The sequence below is a fragment of the Hippopotamus amphibius genome, chromosome 14 (genome assembly GCF_030028045.1).
Source record: "Hippopotamus amphibius kiboko isolate mHipAmp2 chromosome 14, mHipAmp2.hap2, whole genome shotgun sequence".
In the NCBI taxonomy this organism is placed as follows: Eukaryota; Metazoa; Chordata; class Mammalia; order Artiodactyla; family Hippopotamidae; genus Hippopotamus; species Hippopotamus amphibius.
In genome coordinates this window covers 79090072-79106004 of record NC_080199.1, presented here as the reverse complement: position 1 = coordinate 79106004, position 15933 = coordinate 79090072, and the positions used below count along the sequence as shown (strand labels likewise).

Sequence of the window (15933 nt, the reverse complement as noted above, 5' to 3'; positions counted from 1 at the left end):
GACAGAAAGCGGCACCTCCTCCCCTGGCAACGGCTCCCTCTCACGAGGAGATGGCTGAGCAGGACACTCACGTCCCCTCCCGCCAGGACTACTTTTCAGATACACCATAACCACATACGTTTTTGTTTATGCTCTAAACAAAAAGTTTAAATTAGCTTTCAAGTGCTTAAAAAAACACTAGCGCCCGAACCTCAGTACCTTCCTAAAGCGTCATCAGTATCACTCACTGCACCACGACTAAGCAAAGCTGCTCCTGAGAAGTGACAGAGCTGCTTTAGCCTGCTGCCCTACTCACCAGGGAGATGCTACTCTGCGAACTCCCACAAGCACTCAACATCAACTTATCTAATAAATATTACGTCTGCTATGATAACGTGGACAGACACCCCCTTCCTAGTGGGAGAGGCATAACACAAGGGGGTGAGGGCGGGACAGACGTGTGGAAGGCGTACCAAGCATTCAGCAAACGCGAAAGTCCCACAATGATCAATTCCAATCTCTGATAGGTACTTTTCCAATGTTATTTATCAACCACAGGCTTTTCGACTTCTTTCTTTTCAAAATGAGAGATATGTGCGTGTACCCCAATGTTCATAGCAGCACTATTCACAACAGCCAAGGCATGGGAGCAACCCGTGCCCATCAATAGATGAATGGATAAAGAAGACATGATACATACATACAATGGAATATTACTCAGCCATAAAAAGGAATGAAATAATGCCATTTGCAGCAACATGGATGGACCTAGAGATTACCATGCTAAGTGAAGTCAGTCAGAGAAAGACAAATACCATATGACATCACATATATGTGGAATCTAAAATATGGCACAAATGAACTCATTTACAAAATAAAAACAGACTCAGAGACATAGAAAATAAACTTATCACTACCAAAGGGGAAAGGTGGCAGGGATAAATTAGGAGATTGGGATTAACAGATACACATCACTATATATAAAACAGATAAACAGCAAGGGTTTACTGTATAGCACAAGGAACTAAAAAAAGAGAGAGAGAGGCACCAGACTAATAGTTTTCGTTATTATACAATTACATTTAAATAGAAGACTACTAACAGGTCTGGTATCCACAAATTTGCCTGGGTTGTGATCTCTCTTCTTCAGGCAACTGAGAAGTACAGCAGAGCATACAAGGAATCTTCTGTGATATAAGCTACGCTCTAATTTCAGGACCCTTACACACCCACGCAGAAAGGTCTCCTCAAAACTGAGGACTTCAAGTAAGCCTGGGGAAAGTGCCGCTCTCAAAGGGCTGAGTCGTAAACAGAGGCCACCAGGAGGGCTGAACATTCAGGATATCGTATCCTCCAACCACACAGCATGGAGCAGAGAGGGGACGGATTAAAGGATCCCTCCCACCTCGCCCATCCCTTCGTGGGCAACAGCTGCTGGCTGTAGCTGCGTGTATTTTATAACTGGGATTCCAGAAGGAAGGCGGTTCATCCACACAGTATTCTGCACCGCTTCCCCTCATGCTCCCACCTTCCCCGTGACCCGCTCAGGTTTCCACATCCGCAGTCCCCAGCAAAAGACCGTCCCTGCCACGTGCTTCCTCAGTTTACAGGAAGCACACAGCGAGGACAGCTTTTCAAAGCTTGTGGCTCAATACTGATGTCCGCTTGCCTCTACCGCCAAGTCCCTGAAGCTCCACATTCTAGCCCTACACAAAATCTGGTCAAACACCGGAATTAGTTAAAAAAAAACAAACAAACAGAAAAAAAGCCCAAACGGCAACATGTTGTTTGCATACAAATTTTATCCAAAACAAAAATAGAACAAACTTTTTGAAAACCTTCAGATAAATGGAAAAATAACGAAAGCTTGAATGGACAGATTTGTAATTTCTTATTAGAAACAAGAATTACATTTCTATTTTAAAATTCCATTGATACTATCATTTTTATGGGTTGGTCTTGTACAAAACAAATATTGTACTAATTTAAAATGTCAGCCTTAGGTTTGGTCACCGCTAATATAATTTTCCTAAGACTGACTGGGTTTGCCAGTACGTCCTTAGCTTCAGTTTTTACCTGGCTATCTCTGATGACCTTTAATAGACCTTTACTGCATACCTTTCCAGAAGACAGATTAAATAACCACTTACCGCTTCTGACTGTAATTAAAAAACTTCACAAAGCTAAGTATGTGATACAGTTAGTTGTCATCTTGTCCCTTTTTTCACTTGTTAAGATTTCCGGTAGCTTCCTCCTCCAAGAGCCATTCCCCGAGCAACCATTCTGGGTAAGGTGTCCTCGAGATTGAGGACAGGACTCAGGAAACATTTATCAAAGCCCTGGTGACTCTCCCTGGACCTGTCTGCCCCCCTGCATGCCTTCCTAAAGGACAGGAAGTCTCTCTTTCCTCCGTATCCCTAGTGCCTAATACATGGTTCATATGTTAAATGGTTAAAAAAGTGTGCCAACTGGCACAATAGTGTAAAGCAATTAAATTCCAATAAAGAACTTAAAAAAAAAAGTGTGCCAGGAACAAGTGAATCTTTATGAATGGGAACCAATTCTAAACCGAAGTGTGATATTAAAAAAAAAATTTTTTTTAATAGATTTCAGTCCTTGAACCAATATGCAGAAGGGTTTTCTGCTCATACATTTTAAACACTACTAATAGTTTATTAAAATATCTTTAGGTAGCTCGGTATGTGCCCTGCCTTGTACAGCTGCGCCTCAGTGTGTACACAGATAGAAACAAAGGTCCTTTGTTTCCTCTTATCACAGCCACAAATTACTGCATACTGTGAATTACGACAGATTTTTAAAATGCCTTCATAACAGGAGCACAGAGGCAAAGCAGGTGGTGGCAGTGTCAACTGTACCAAAAGGATATGGCCTTATCTTGTGCCTACTGTAGGAGTCACAGACTCTCAGAAACGGATGCCCTGAAGCTGGGCTGCACCAGCTGCTGCACACTTTCTGTCCGTAAATCTGAATGATCTGGTGGATTTCAGGCCTTATGCCATGTTTGGTTTGGGTTGTAAAGGATTTTTTCAGCTTCAGCTTGGAGTTCCCGGACATAACTTAATACAATATATCTAAGATAAAGTTTTGATTAAAATGTATTTGTAGCAAATGAGCAGGGGATGGGCTGAACATTTTATCAAGCATTGGCAAAACAGTTAAAGTTACTAGTTTTACAAAAAAGGCACTAAGTTACAAAAAGGAAAGTAATGCACAGATATGATTACATATTTTGGCAAATTAATTATTCAATAAAGCTCTGCTTTGTAGCTGTAAAATATGAACATAGAACAAATCATTTAAAACCTGGCAAGGACTTGCCGAAATCTCTCTTTTTGCTTTTACCTGATTCTTTGGACATATTTCATGCTTATAAGACGCCCATGTACTCGCTGAGTAATTTCCGAAGACACTTGAACAGCGAAGATTTTAAAAGATGCCGTAATAGAATTTGCTACACAATGGCTGAAAAACCGAACAGACCACGTTTGCTTTTGTTTGTCTGCTTCAAGGTAGCACCAAGCATAACTGAAGTAAACAACCGCTACAGAAACAAGCTGAACAGCACCCGTACTTTCCCACTTCTTTGACCACCGCTGCTGACGTTCAGCCCTGTTTCCCTTCAGCTCCACCACCCTTCTCTGCCTTTAATGACAGGCGGTATCAAACGAGGCTACGTGAGTTTCCATATCTGAGACCTCGCGTAGAGGGCAGCAGTGGGATAAAACTGTGCCAGGGAATCACAGCCCACGCAAGAACTGTCAGCAGCTGCTCAGGCAGCAGTGAGGCCTGCCCCAAACATGAAGCTCTTTGGGTGCACATTACAGAGAAATCCTTACCTTGACCCCTGAAAATTTTAGAATCTTATATGAGAAACAAAACCAGTGAAAGGGACTTCACTGGTGGTGCAGTGGTTAAGAATCTGCCTGCCAATGCAGAGGACACGGGTTTGATCCCTGCTCCAGGAAGATCCCACATGCCACAGAGCAACTAAGCCCGTGCGCTGCAACTATTGAGCCTGCGCTCTAGAACCCATGAGCCACAGCTCTTGAGCCCATGTGCCGCAGCTACTGAAGCCCACGCGCCTAGAGCCCGTGCTCCACAAGAGAAGCCACTGCAATGAGGAGTCCTTGCACCACAATGAAGAGTAGCCCCTGCTCGCCGCAGCTAGAGAAAGCCCGTGTGCAGCAACGAAGACCCAACACAGCCAATAACTAACTGAATTAATTTTTTTAAAAAAACCAGTAAAAGCTTACAGTTTATGATAAGTTGTTACATACATATTTAAGGGTTGGCATGGACGGAACTAGCACTTGGATAATCTTTCCCTTTTAAAGTTTATTTGGTGGTTAACTTACTCCTATGCTCTTTATAATCAAGAGACTAATCCTAGTTAAATCTTGGGAAGAGAGTAGGGGAAAAGAAGGAACAGATATCTGTAGGCTAAAATAGAGCCTTAAGTTCTAAAATGATTCCGGCAACCCTAATTTCCAAACCTGAACTGCTAGTGAAGTCCCAAAGAGTTACTCTGAATATTTAAAGACTTGGATGAACTTTGTCATTTTGTTTAGTGTAAAATTAGTTTCCAAATATTTATGGCTGTTGTTTACTCTTTTAGCTTATAATAAAAAACTTTACACAGTTATATTATCACCAGTATTAAAAATGTTACTATCCAAAAAAAAAAAAAAAAAACCCCACAAAGAAAAATGTTACTATGAAATCACAGGTAGACTCTCTAGGCTCTGAGCTCCTGAACAACCCACCTCACTTACAGGCTGGAGGGTAAAGAGAATAAACTCGGAGACACTCTCTTGGACAATTTATAGGAGAGGGATACAGTAACAGACCAAGGCATCTGTGACATTCATAAAGACGTAAACAGGATAAGCTAGTACAGCAGGGCTAACAGAAGGCACACTGGGCTAGAAAAGAGAATGCACCGTCAGAGCAGAAGTGAAGAACTGGTAAAAGGGAAGAGGAAATACCTTAAGATAAAGGCAAATGTAGAAAATTATCTGATCTGAGGGTAACACCATCCAAAACCAAAGAGTAACACAGTGACAGGATCAAAACAGTTCACTTGAAAATAATTTTAGACATAACACCTGAAGCACTCTGTAACGTGAAGAAGGACAAATATTAAGAACCCTGAAGGGACAAGAATGGAACCTAAAAATTTAGAGCGGAGGCTCATAAGCCCACACTACAGTCACGCTTCCTGGCGCCTGTGACCCCTGGAAATCATACGTGAAAACAGTGTAGGCGCTTCTTTGGGAGAGAGAACATGACTTTTATTATATTCTCAACCTATTCAAAGATTAAGAATAAATGACAAAGATGAATCAGCAAACGAGTGATAATATAGTAAAACAGAATAATGATTAGTTAGAAAAAAGCTCCAATTTTAAGTACTGCTCATGTTAGAATCGTGTATAGAGTTAATTAACTTTAAATAACTGAGACAAATATGAGAGTCAATCCATTCTCAACACATGGTCGTAGAGGACTCTTAACATTGAAAACAAAAAAAGTTTTGTCCAGCAGGACTAAGTATAAAATGAGAAAATTTCAAGTCCTTTAAAAATGTCTTACATTTTCCACCAGCTAAAGCAGATTAAAATAAAGAATACACAACTGCTGGGTAGCCAGAATAAAGCAAAGTACTAAAGGACATCACTGTTGTATAAAAAATTCAAATAAAAGCTTGGTCTTAATAAAGTCTTATATGTGTATCTGCACAATTCTGATTTTTGTATCGCTTCCTCTTCTCATTTATATGGGCTAAAGCCATGTAGGCTGCCTTTCCCAACCAGGCACTGCCCTATACAAGGAAGCATAATAAATACAGCTTCTAATAGAGAAACAACTAAAGAGAAATGCAGATGAGAAGAGACTGGAGAGCAAAAAGACAGGGGCAAGAGATGGTCTCCAGAAGGGCAGGGACAGCTCAATTTCACTAGAACGACCCTCTCTGGAACCACAATTATTTCTTAACTTCAGAGCCATTGGCTTTATTTCTATAACACGAGAGAACAATATTTATTAATACCCTAATATTGCCTTGCAACGTTTTAAATAAATTTTAATAAAAACCTTCCCACTCAAGATACAACACCCCAAACTTTAGCATGACTGACTCGTCTTTTCAAGTCATGAAGAGGAAAGATGGTTCTTACGTGTTTCTTTTTGCCTCTTTCCCTAAATTTTCCATAACACACATATCTCAATAAGAAAAAAAGCCAACATAAGTAAGTAATCTTTAAGAATTAAGAAACAGCCGACAGCTGGAACTCCCTTCCTAATATAGTTCAAGAAATTTCAATAACCACAATAAAACGGCATTTCTTTAGTGTTTCAAGAAGCAATGTTTTCATGACTGTAATTGCATATTGCAGTCTAATGGCAGTGCTAATAAAATACAAAGTCCTAATTTAAAAACAAAACAGTTGCAGCATCAAATTAAGTCAAGCTTCAATTACAAATAAAATATGGTTAGTATTAAGTTTTTAAAGAAGAAAAGTGTGTCTGGCTCACAGGATAACCCTCATTGTCCTCTCTCTACTGCAGTAGCTCCCTGGGTAAACTGCAATGTCCCCTCATCACCACGCCTCCCTGGCTGCACACTAGAGCATCTCACCTGGTAAGTCTGAGAGTGAGAACTATGAGAGGAGCTGAGCCTTTCACATCACACTCCAGTGCCGGCAGGACTGTCACCAGATGTTCAGCTGATTACTGCTTCTCCTCAGCGGCCACGGCTCTGGGTGCCCACCGAAGCCACACACTCAGAGCAGGAGATACCACAAGAGCAGGCTCCTGACGTGACTTCAGCCCTGGAGCAACTCCAAGCGTTCCAGCACTCCCCACAACTGCGAGTCTGAACAGAGGCGGAAGCCCTACTGGGGATCTGCTTCTGATTTGACCTGGATCTTAACGGGTCAATTACAACCAAACTTAGACTGAAAAAGATTTTGTCTTTAAAACACTTAATAGTGTGATTTAATCTCTTGGTATTTATAACTGCACACACTCAAAAACATAGAAACCAACCTATTTATCATTTATTATGTATAATGTTCTGTGTACACCAGCAAATGAGAGAAGTGACTGATATTTCCAAACAGCAGACAGACTAAGCCAACCATGCTTTGCTTTGGAACATCCAGGACACTTCATGAAAAAACACTGTGTGTTCCCTTTTAAGGTCCATTTTGTCTAATTTGAAAAATGGTTTGCATGTCCAGGGCACACGGCAGCCAAGTGATGAGGACCGAGGTGGGGGACGCCTGGAACTGTGCTGTGGAAACACCGAGCTACAGAACTGCTAGTACAGAGCCCACCAACCCCGCAACACCCACGTGGATGAACTGAGGATTTAAGGCCGCAGTTCTTAACAAACAGGAATCAGGACTTTTATTCTGCATGCCACACATCCAAGAAACTGTCACAGACGTCAATGAAAAATTTCTATACAGATCAGGCTGTGCTTAAATATAGGATCCGTTAAGTATTATTTCTGTATTGAAATTATTTATAATTTGAAACATTTAACAATCTTTTCTATGGAGAACAGATTATTCAAAGAATATATTTACTATGGTTTACTTTACCAAACACTTACCACTTTTTAAACTTTTTAAAAAATTAATTTATTATTGGCTGCATTGGGTCTTCGTTGCTGCACACGGGCTTTCTCTAGTTGCGACAAGCGGGGACTACTCCTCACTGGGATGCATGGGCTCCTCATTGCAGTGGCTTCTCCTGCTGCAGAGCACAGGCTCTAGGCACACAGGCTCAGTAGTTATGACACGTGGGCTTAGTTGCTCTGCAGCATGTGGGATCTTCCCAGCCCAGGGATTGAACCCGTGTCCCTTGCACTGGCAGGCAGATTCTTAACCACTGCGCCACCAGGGAAGTCCCTAAACTGTAACTTTTAAGTTCATATACTGCTACTATTGCTGGCTTAGGATATGTTTATGCCCTGTTATAATTCATAAAACTCCAAAGCTCACAGTCACGAAAGCATTAATTTGAATGCATTATCTACCAGAACATATGCTTTATAGAATAAAAGTAAACAGTAATTTTTTCCTCGGGTTCGGCTGAATATATATAATCGCAAAAGGACAGATTAAAAAAATGCTTCTGCTTTTACATTACAATTTGTTTTTCTTCCTTTCTTGGCCCCCTTGTCCCCCCTCCCGGAAAAGCACCTCCACAGATTTATAGTAGGATATGGAAATAGTGTCCTAACACACAAGGAAGGAAAGTAAGACAACCTCTCATTCATGCAGGACAAATAGCTATGCCAAAAGCACAAATTACATCTAATTACAGGGTATAACTTTGGCATCTTTCTTTTCATAATCTGGCCATTTACACCACTTTGATTTTTGACTTCCATTTGGGTTTATTAACATCAAAGCTTTGTCATCACTTATCTGTTTCTAAAGACATTTTTACCTGAGGCAATAAAGTATAAAAACTTCTTTGCATTCCTGCTTTACTGTTGCAAGAAAGCTTTAGTCTTCATTAGGCTTACAATGTTTCACTGCCCACGGGCACACCAACTGTAAATGTGCTAACGTTAAACCCAACCACTGCACACAAATACACTCCCATCCAAGTAGACTCCAATATACTCGTTTTATCCTTGCTAATGTCTTACTGATGTCTTTACCTCCCCTTTTCACAAAAATAATGACCATAAATATAGTCAGACAACTTGAAACAAAAGAAAGCAATGCCAATTTAATGTTATGAATTGTTTAGGGCTCTTATAGCAAATTAAAATAGTTCCAGCTCGTTCATTACATTATTTGAGTTTTTAAAATACTCTTTGATATGCAACAGAGAGTCCTGCATCTAATAACACCTGCAAAGTCGCTTTTCAAGTTAACATATTTTTCTTTGACTATTTAAACATGACGCAAATTCCTTGCTTTATTTAAAATTTGTGATCATTTGTTTTAGTCAGGTTGTACTCAAAAAATATAAAATGAGTTCAAAATGCAAATTTAAATACGATCAAAGAAAAACTATATTTGACGTTCTCCTACTATTTTAGAATTTTAACAACTTTAAAATTTAATGCCATGATGCAATATATTATTCACATTAAACTCATAATACCAAAGCTTCTTAAAAATAATGTTAGGTAATATTTTTAGCTACATTGGAAAAACTCACCAAAAGCAAGCCATCAGAAGTTTGTGGCCACTGGTCCCATCGTCATCATAACTGCTCTTTCAAAGCTCTTGTTCTTCATGAACACGTTAACCCATCTCTGCCTCCCTGTGTGGGTTCTTTTCTCCAGCAGCAATCATTACTGCTCTGACCCTCCTGAGTTGCCCATGTTTCCCTGATTCTGCCTCTTAATTTTCCAGAGCAGCTCACCATCAGGTGCTCCTGTCTACCACCAGCTGCTAGGGTTAACTGTGCCCTCTGCTTTCACTTCTGTTAGGACGAAGGAGGAAAACTTGCTAGTCTCAAAGCCTGACCTTACTACCCGGGGTCTGACTCAAAGACTTCCACCTCTAATTACTCCCAAAGAGCTGGACCAACTTTTGCCTCTCATTACATCACTCTCCCAGCAAGTATTTCTTTTAATATCCTTTACAGCAACACTTCTAGAAAGAAGCATCTCTATTCGCTTTCTTTGCTTCCTGATTTCACAATCTCTCCTCAACACATTCCAATTAAATCTGCCCCCGGTATTTCACCGAAATGCCTTTGTCGAGTCAGGACTCCTCTACTGCCAGACCCAAAGCTCAACGGTCTGTCCTCACCCTCTCAGCGGCAACAGACCCCAGTGACTTACAGATCCGAAGTGATCTCCATCAAAAGCCCAATGACATTCTTTATGGAAACAGAAAAAAAAAATCCAAAAATTCACAAGGAACCACAAAAGACCCTGAAAAGTCAAAGCAATCTTGAGCGAGAAGAACAAACCTGGGGGGCATCACACTTCCTGATTTCAAAGTCTATTACAAAGCTACGGCAATAAAACCAGACGCAGCAGGTGCCAAAAAGCATGGTACTGGCATAAAAACAGATATACAGACCGATGGAACAGAAGAAGAGCCCAGAAGTAAATTCATGCATTTACAGTCAACTGATCTTCAATAAGGGTGCCATGAACACTCAATGGGGAAAGGACAGTCTCTTCAAAAAATGGTGTTGGGAAAACTGGATGGCCACACGCAGAAGAATGAACTGGACCCTCATCTCACACCTTATACAAAAATTAATTCAAAATGGGTTAAAAACTTAAATAAAATGTAAGAATCGAAATAGTAAAACTATAAGATGGAAACATAGGGAAATCTTCTTGACATTGGTCTGGGCAGTGATTTTTTTTGGATACGACACCAAAAGCACAAGGAACAAAAGCAAAAATTATCAAACTAAAAAGCTTCTGCAAAGCAATGTGAAAGACAACCTATGGAGTGGGAGAAAATATTTACAAACCATACATTTGATAAAAAGTTAATACCTAAAATATACAGGGAACTCGAGTCAATGGCAAAAAAACCAAAAACCCCTGATTAAAAAATGGGCAAAGGAGTTGATTAACATTTTTGAAGACATAAAAAAACCAGCGACTATATGAAACAGTGCTCATCGTCACTAATCACCAGGGAAATGCACGTCAAAATCACAATGAGGTATTACCTCCACCTGTCACAGTGGCTATTATCAGAAAGACAAGACCTAAGTGCTGGGGATGGTGTGGAGAAAAGGGAGCCCTCCTACACCATTAGCGGGAATGTAAGTTGGTGCAGCCACTGTGGAGAACAATAAGGAGATTCTTCACAAAATTAACCACAGAATGACCATGGGATCCAGCAGTCCTGCTTCTGGGTGTATACCTAAAGCAAGTGAAATCCATGTCTCTAAGAGACGTCTGCACTCCCAGGGTCACTGCAGCTTTATTCACAAGAGCCAAGATATGGAAAGAACCTAAGTTTCCATCCCCAGGTGAATAGATGAAGAAAATACCGATACACACCCACACCCACAGAGGGAGCACTGTCCAACCTGGAAAAAGAAAATGTCGCCATCTGTGACAACATGGATGACAGTGGAGGGCACTGTGCTCAGTGAAATAAGCCAGATACAGACAGACAGATACCACACAGCTCACACATTTGTGACATCTAAGCAGTCAACCTCAGAATAGAGTAGAGCAGTAGCTGCCAGAGGCTGGGGGGTGCGGGGATGCTGGCCGAGGGGTATGAAGTGTCAGCCACACAGGACGAGGGCGTGACAGGGACAACTGCACATACAGACCACACGTGTCACACTGTGCTGCACGCCTGACGCTCACCAGGAGGGCAGATCTTAAGTGTTCTCACCAACCACACCCACCCCCGCACCCCCCACAGGCAACAGCGGTAACTATGCGAGGTGAAGGATGCTCACGAGCCTGGCTGTGCTGATCATCTCACCATGTATACAAACAAAACACCAAGGTGTGCACCTTAAATATACACAGTACACCTCAGTGAAACTGAAGGGTAAGCAAAACAAAAGCCCCTTCCAGGAGCACTGCTAAAAACTTGGGAATGGGGGGAACTGCATTCTCCCGGCCTCCTCTCCTGGGCATCCCTCCACCCGATACTGCCTCTGCTCTCACCACAGGTGCTCTCACCACAGCAACCTTGTGTAACTCTGTCCAACCCGCTGTGAGCATACCAGACTTCAGACTGGGTGGCAGGTGGGAAGATGAAAAGGTTGTAAGAGAACACACCCTTTCCCGTCCTGCTCCCCCCTCCCTTCTGTTTCTATGCCCAGACTTCCCTCCATCAGCGGTCCCCAACCTTTTTGGCATCGGGGCCGTTTTCCTGGAAGACAGTTTTTCCAAGGACTGGGGTGGGGGAGGGAGATGGTTTCAGGATGCTTCAAGCACATGACATGTATTGTGCACTTTGTTTAGTATGATTACATCAGCTCCACCTCAGACCATCAGGCATTAGAGCCCAGGGGTTGGGGACCGCTGCTCTGCAGGCTCCAAATTCTCCTGCCTCTCCTGCAAGCAGCCTGCCCTCCCCGTGGAGCCTGAGCCACACTCAGCCCCTCAGGGGCTGACTCTCTACGGAAAACCCTGACCACGTCAACCAAAACCATTCTCTCCCTGAGAGGAGTTTAGCCGGGTGTGAAGATACAGATCTTGTATTTAAATCTTTAGTCAGTGTAATCAATATGATACAAAACGTGTGCCATGCGTTTAACTATACCACCAAAATATAGTGTTTATTAATACAGCTGGTTTTCGCCATATGTCAGGAGTATTTTCCAAATTTAAAAATAATTTAATTGGCTTGAGGTTTACAAGTTGGAGCATCTCAATAATTGGAAGGAAATGCAATTTATTTTATGCTAAAATTAATTGTGATATTTTAATGTGATAGCTCAGGACAAAAGCCTGCTGCATATAGATATAAATGTTAACAATATGAATTGAAAACTAAATCTCATACACAGTAATAGGTGAAATGGACCTGTCTTTAAACTTTTAAGACAAAGGTATACCTATTATTGTTTCATTTCAGATTTCATCAATTTATTTACCCATTCAACAAATACCCGGCACACCTACTATGCACAGGACTCTTTTCCAGGCCCTTGGGACACAGCAGAGAAGAGCAAGGTTTCTTATTTACCTAGGTTTCCTACTGGGAATGTGGCGTACATCTCCATGAGGCTAAATGTGTAACTGAGTAGGACATTTAGTAACTTAGCTGATTCTGAACATTTCTAGCTTTATTTTTCTTTACTCCCCCCTCCCCTCAGTTTTAGGTCTTATTACAAGGATTTATAATATCAAAATGATTCAGAAAAGCTTTACTTTTGAGTCTGATCTTACATGCCACTGAGGAGTTACTTAGTGATATGGAGATTTGTTCTCATCAGTTTTGCTTTACCAATATATTATTTCTAGCTTGCAATCACAAAATACAATAAAAGCTACAAAACTTTTACATATTATTGAAATTCCTGCAGAAGAAAATAATTTTGCCATTGCAACTCAAAACCTCTAGAAGTCCTAACTTTCCCCATGAAATAACTTTTCATATTTTTTAAACATATCAAGGTTTATTAAGAAGGCAGCCATCCTTTGAAAGCAGAATGGATTGGAATAACAGAGTAATCCTGTCTTTTCCCTTCTGTCATTTCTTATCTGACGTTACTATGCCAGAATCAAATATAATTCTGTAAAGAGAGTAATATTAAAACTGTAGAGCAGCTTTCAAATATACTCGACTGTTTCAGAGGAAGCAGCTTACATAACAGTAACTGATGGGCTGATACGTCTAAGGCAAGTCATGCCCTAAAGGGTCTTTGCAGGAAGCAGGGTGCTGCTGCCCAGATGTAACCACCTGTACAGGATTCCTGCCGGAAGCCCCACATCAGGCCACTTCACTTTCACCAGAGACCTATGTTAGCACCCGCTTCCACTACCCCAAAAAACCCAAAGAGGATTTTTGCTTTTATGAATAAAGGCAAAAATCGAAAATAGTGCTCAGCCTTTGGTTTTCAGCGAGCCGTTATGGGGGCAGCGCACACCCCAGGCCAAGCCTCCTCCCCAGAACTGCACTCAGCCTCTCGGCATCAGATGCCAGAGCTCTGAACTGTGGCTGTGAGCGTCAGTGCTTCATCTCCCTGCATTCTGTGCATCTGTTAGCAAGGCGTGTCCTAAGGTCGCTGCTTCTTCACTTTATGCCATTTCAGCTTACAAAAGGTTTCATAGGAACGCTCTATGTTTGGATAGTGGGGAGGAAATGTGTATTTTCTGAAACAATACAGTTACATTTTACACAAGACTCCTGCAACTCAGACTCTACAAATTTATCTTCTAAATTTCTTTCAAATTTATCAACTAATCAGCCATCACCAACTCCCTCCTGAATTACTGCACAGCTTCCGAGCTCGCTTTCAATCCATTCCCTTCACTAAAGTCTCTACACTCTTTCCAAAGGTCAAAGCCAAACCTGCAATATAGTAATGTGTGATTCTTGATTTATGCATTAATTAACATGTTATGGTGGCAGGTTTAATAAGCATTCTAATTTCAAAGAAGTGATACTTTGAGATATCGGTAACAACTGTATCAGAACTGGAAAAGACCTGAGATTGTTATTGATGACAGTTGGTTACTGTTAATACTTCTGTAGCTAGTTGCCTACATTCACAACTGAAGAAAATGCTGAGTTATAGGTCAATGAAAACAAAAGTGTAATATTTTTCTATGTAAGTTCACAGACTCCCTGATGCTGTGCCTGTATTCTTGGGGGGCTGTGAAGGTTAAGAACCCCTTCCATGGCTCCCTGCTGTCCTCAAAATAAAAATTTCTTCATGACCGGATTCCCCGCCACCCCCCTCCCCCCACCGCTGCCGGTTCTGAACCTCATCTTCTACAGCTCACATCCTACTGAGTTTAACCCCTCCCTCCAGGCCTCTGCAACACTGATCCCGTGCCTGCAACATTCATCCCCTTTTCTTTGCCCAGCAAACTCCATTCATCCCACAGGCACCCACTTACAGGTCCCTGCTTCAGGAAACTGAGCCTGTGTGAGGGGCTCTTCCAGGTGCCCCCAGAGCGCCCAGCGCTTACCATCCCTGTCACCCTATATTAAAACTGCCCCTCACATTAAACTGTAAGCACCTGAACCGTGTCTTGAATTCCCTACTCGCTGCATACTGCTTGGCACAGGGGTAGCACTTTGATAATTGTGGAAAGAAGAAAGAAAAAAGGGAAATCCCAATTTATTCACTGTTTCAAATACCTTCTACCCTTAATTCCTGACCGATCTTCACAAATGCAAGCATTGGTCACAATGGAAATCTGAAAAGTGTGCAAATCAATGAGTATAAATTCACTATTTTTATTGGAGAAATCACTTAGTGTGATGACTGGAAATGACGGACATTATCACTATTATTAAATCCATGTCAGGAAGATTTTACCACCTTGCAATACTAAGTAAAATAACTATGCAATACATAAAATCGTATCAAGAGCATGTCTATCTCAATAGTTCTCAACTAAGCACACATGACTCCAAGGAGGCAGTGCCGGTGCTGACCGCCCAGGCAGCAGCTGGGGCAGCGGAGGGACGGGCAGGCCCCTCTTAGGGAAATGTTACCACAGCCCATGAGGTGGAGGGGCTTTTCAAACCATAGGCCCCTCCATCCCTGCTGTATCCAGCCACTGCTGCGGAGAGGAAGCTGAGGTCATCTTCAAGTCCACTATGGTGGCAACAGGACGAAAACCACTGTTTTCATTAAAGTGGTCCCACAGCAGATCAAGCAAGCGCTTGTCAACAGCCCCTGTAAACACGCTGAGAATACAATGGTCTCTGTTGCTTTCACTGGGCTGGAAGTACCACAGGCTGCGGGGAGGGAAGGGAGCTGGAGCTGGGGAGAGTTCAAGACACGAGGCCGGTGTGAAGTTTTAGTGTCCTGTCAGGAACTGCACACACACACAGGCCAGCAGTGGGCCACAGAAACGCGATGAGACACGCACTGACCCTGGAATCTACATGTAGCTGAGGGGGTGAAACTGAAGCCATCTCTGGGCACACGGAGCGAATCCCTTTGACAGAAGGTGTGTCTTGAGCAGTGCTAGGTCAGAGTGTGACGACAGAGGGCTCTGAATGACGAAGTTTAAAAACGTGGACTTTATCCCAGGAGCACGAGTCACTAACGGTGTCTGAAGAAGGGTCCATTACGTGGTTAAAGCGATACCCTTGGGAAGATGAACGGGATGAAGCAGGGGGTTGAGACCTGACGCAGAGACACCAGAGATGAATAATGAATTGAACTGCTTGACGCAAGACGAACAAAAAAGCTATAAAACACCGTTAGACAGATCCTTCCACCTGTGATGAGAAACGGTATGAGGATGGGGAGAGTGACTGCACGTATTAACTT

General features: G+C 42.1%; 1 protein-coding gene across 2 annotated transcripts in view; it reads right to left on the bottom strand.

Moving 5' to 3' along the window:
• The window catches only part of MICU2 (mitochondrial calcium uptake 2), a 79432-nt gene that overhangs the window by 62768 nt on the left and 731 nt on the right, over positions 1-15933 (bottom strand). The window lies entirely within an intron of this gene.